A 3,402-nucleotide genomic window follows, 5' to 3' on the forward strand; every position below is an offset into this window, starting at 1 on the left:
ATCTTCGTCAGGAAGCGGAGGCAGGGGGATCAGACAGGAGACAGGGCGGATATAGATTTTATCCTGTACTAAGACCTCCACAGTTCTGATGCGGTCATCTGGGCTTTTCAGCAGGCGTGTCACTCTTCCTACAGGCCAAAGGGCACGTGGAAGGTGTGAATCCATAATCATGACAACAGAGTTCAATGTGAGATCTGGGTTCTCCTTCTGCCATTTGGGTCTTCTTTGGAGGGATGGTAGATAGTCTTTTATGAAGTGCCGCCAGAAGTGATTCGCGGCATGCGCGAAAGGTGTCTACTTCCGGTCAAAGCGTTTTACGATAGTTACGGGTCAGAGTATCTGTTAAGATGTTAAGAATAATAAGTATCTCTTAAAATATTTCCGATAATGAAACATTTAATATAATGTAGACAAAAACAAAAAAATAAAAAGATAGTGACGGATCAGTACTCCCCGATCCTTACTGCACATGTGCAGGGGTTTTCTGCCACCTGCTGACCGAGCGAATGAACCCTATTGTAAACTGAATTAGCGTCATTACAAACATGTGTTAAATTTGATTTAGTGATAGTCGAGTGTCTTTATGCTTGTCTGTGTGGAGAGGATTGATTGGAATAGTGATGATGATGTCCGCTATCACTGTCAATTGTCAGTAAACACTTCATCTGGCTGATGAATCTTCACGTGACATATTACAAAGTCTGTAATATTAACTCTGTAATTAGGCGCCATTCTTCTTATTTTACGGCGCTGTTGTTCAATCGGGGAACACTCTCTGTTGAGGAGAAAAGCATGAATTTGTTTGTATACAGATTATCCATAGTTTAAATGTTCCGGTAGTCGAAAAAGGAGGCAGAGCTGTTGAGAAATGCTAGGAGCTAACTGGGCGCTAACCGTATCATTCAAATATATTGAATGTCGCAATGCTGGCAAAGAGAGGAAGTGATGTAAGATTTGTGCATGCGGGGTACCGATCGAGTTTCCGGTACAGATCGGGTAGCGACAGAGCGCCTTTTTGTTGTTGTTGTTGTGCTAAGCTAATAAGCAGAATGCTACAGTCATAGGTCGTGTCCAAATTCATGGGCTGCATCCTCCTGAGGACGCATTTGTAGACTGATTACGTCACAGCGACGCGCCGAAGGCTGTCCAGATTCGTAGACTCCTCTGAATGCAGCCGACAAATGCGTCCTCCTTTTCCCCGAATTTGAAGGATGGGTCGGGTGTGTCCTTCGTGGCCTACCATATCCCAGAATTCATAGCGTGGCCCAGCCAAACTCCAGTTTCCAACAATGGCGGCCGCTACTAAGTTTTAAAATTACTCATACTAATCTTTCTGGGTCACAAAATAAACTTTTAACATATTTTCAGGCGATAAAGTAGTTGTGTAAACATCAAATATCTGCTCGGTTTATCAAGATATCGCATATTTTCAAAAGTGCTTCGACGTTTTCGGAGACGTCTGCTACCCACCAGCTCGATAGCTAGTTGGGAGCTCGAGGGTCAGTGAAGCCGCCGAGAACGGCACAACTCCCGGCACATCATTTTCAGATCACCGCGGAGTTTCACTACTCGGGTTAAACATAAGTCACTTAGACAACCTAAAAATGTTATTGTTGGGCTTTTTTCAGTGTTTTCTTTGTTCGTCAGTAAATCGATTTGGCTGAGATTAAAGGAGAGTGGAAAAGTACAAGTTGTCATCGAGCAGAAACGGGAGCTGGAAGCATGTAAATATAATAATAACCACTGCAGCCAAGAAGAGAGCCTGACGAGCCCAGTTGTAAGTAAGCTATTAAGACTAGACTGTACACCATGTTCGTGTTTTCCTCCGAAACAATAAGTTCCGTTGCAGCAGCCTTTCAACGCCTCTCTCTGTCTCTCGCAAGCAAAGTTGACCCAGACAACAAAGTAAAGCTAGTTTTTGGCTATGAGCCCGACACGAGCCCGACACAAACCCGACGTATTAGTCAGAGGTCCCTTTACTACGGTTCGGAGCCGCGGACCTTCAGTAATAGTAATAAATCACACAGCAATAGTACATTCATGTAGTTGTAAAAAGCAAGATAATATATTAAGTAATCCAAAGTATTCAGAATACGTTACTCTCATTGAGTAACGTATTCTGAATACGTTACAAAATACATTTTGGGGCATGTATTCTGTAATCTGTAGTGGAATATGTCAGGTTTATATTATTGGATTGTCATTTATGCTTAGAAGTATTTACTCATATATGCTTAGAGTTTTATAATCAATTGCATGTTGATAGAGGTCTGATCCTTAGCAGTCTGTAAAGACTCTGTGTGCCTTCCAGAGTGTTCTGGCATACACACTCACATCCTGGGGTCACAAGAAGAGGTCGTACCTTCTTTTATTGTTTTATGGTATAGCAAACACAAGTATATCTGTTTTAGTCTAAGTGCCTTTTGTTTAGATGAACTGCTGGACTACCAGACCAGCAGGTTTAGGGAAGTCGTTTATGGGGTCACATCTTGACCACACACACACACACGGTACTCTTTGTTCACATGTGTACCTATGTTAATGAACCTATGCATATTCATTAAAGTGTCCTTAAATATCTTAAATGCTTTCATAAAATATTATGTTTCTCCATGAATCTAAGAAGATCAGAACAAAATAAACACTGCTCACAGATATGGAGGATGAACATAGACTTACAGGAAACAGCAAGATGTTAGTGATAAAAGTCAGTCATAATTTGATAACAAGGACACCCACAGTACAGGCACATTATGCAACAGCAGCTCTGTACTGGATGAGTTACAACATATAGTCATGCGAAAAAAATAATCATCCAAAGTCTGATAAAAAACTAAGTAAAATAGGATTCTCACAACCTGTTTATCAATAAAAGGCAAAATCAGATGAAGATCTCCTAATTGCCACTCTCCACTTGTGCTAATCTAACATTTTTAGGAGCTGACCTGTTGTTTTTGTGCTGTTTCCAAGAAATTATAATGTTTATACAAGCTTCTGGATGTTTTAAAAAGCAAGAGAGAGAGGGAGAGAAATTCTCCCCTTTTAGCACTTTCATGTGTAACGTTATTATCTCATTCTTGTGTTGAGGTTATTTTTAATCACATATCACACAAATGTCTCTGCAGCAATGACAGTAAATAATCAATCTTTAAAAACTGATTAAAAATACTATCTAGCATGTTTCTATATAGTTTCTAAATAAGAACTTTAAAGGTCTTAGGCAGGAGCCTAAAGTTTTAATTGCTAACTTTCTGATTATTTTCTTTATATGAATCTGAAATCTGAAACTTTAAAGTTCTTAAAAAAACTGCGTAAAGAAATTTAACTTTTATTAGTTTTCATATGACTATCATATACAAAATTATCTTTAGAAAGGATCAGATCCACTTTTACTGGTAAATT

Source organism: Astatotilapia calliptera, chromosome 16 (assembly GCF_964374335.1).
Source record: "Astatotilapia calliptera chromosome 16, fAstCal68.1, whole genome shotgun sequence".
NCBI lineage: Eukaryota > Metazoa > Chordata > Actinopteri > Cichliformes > Cichlidae > Astatotilapia > Astatotilapia calliptera.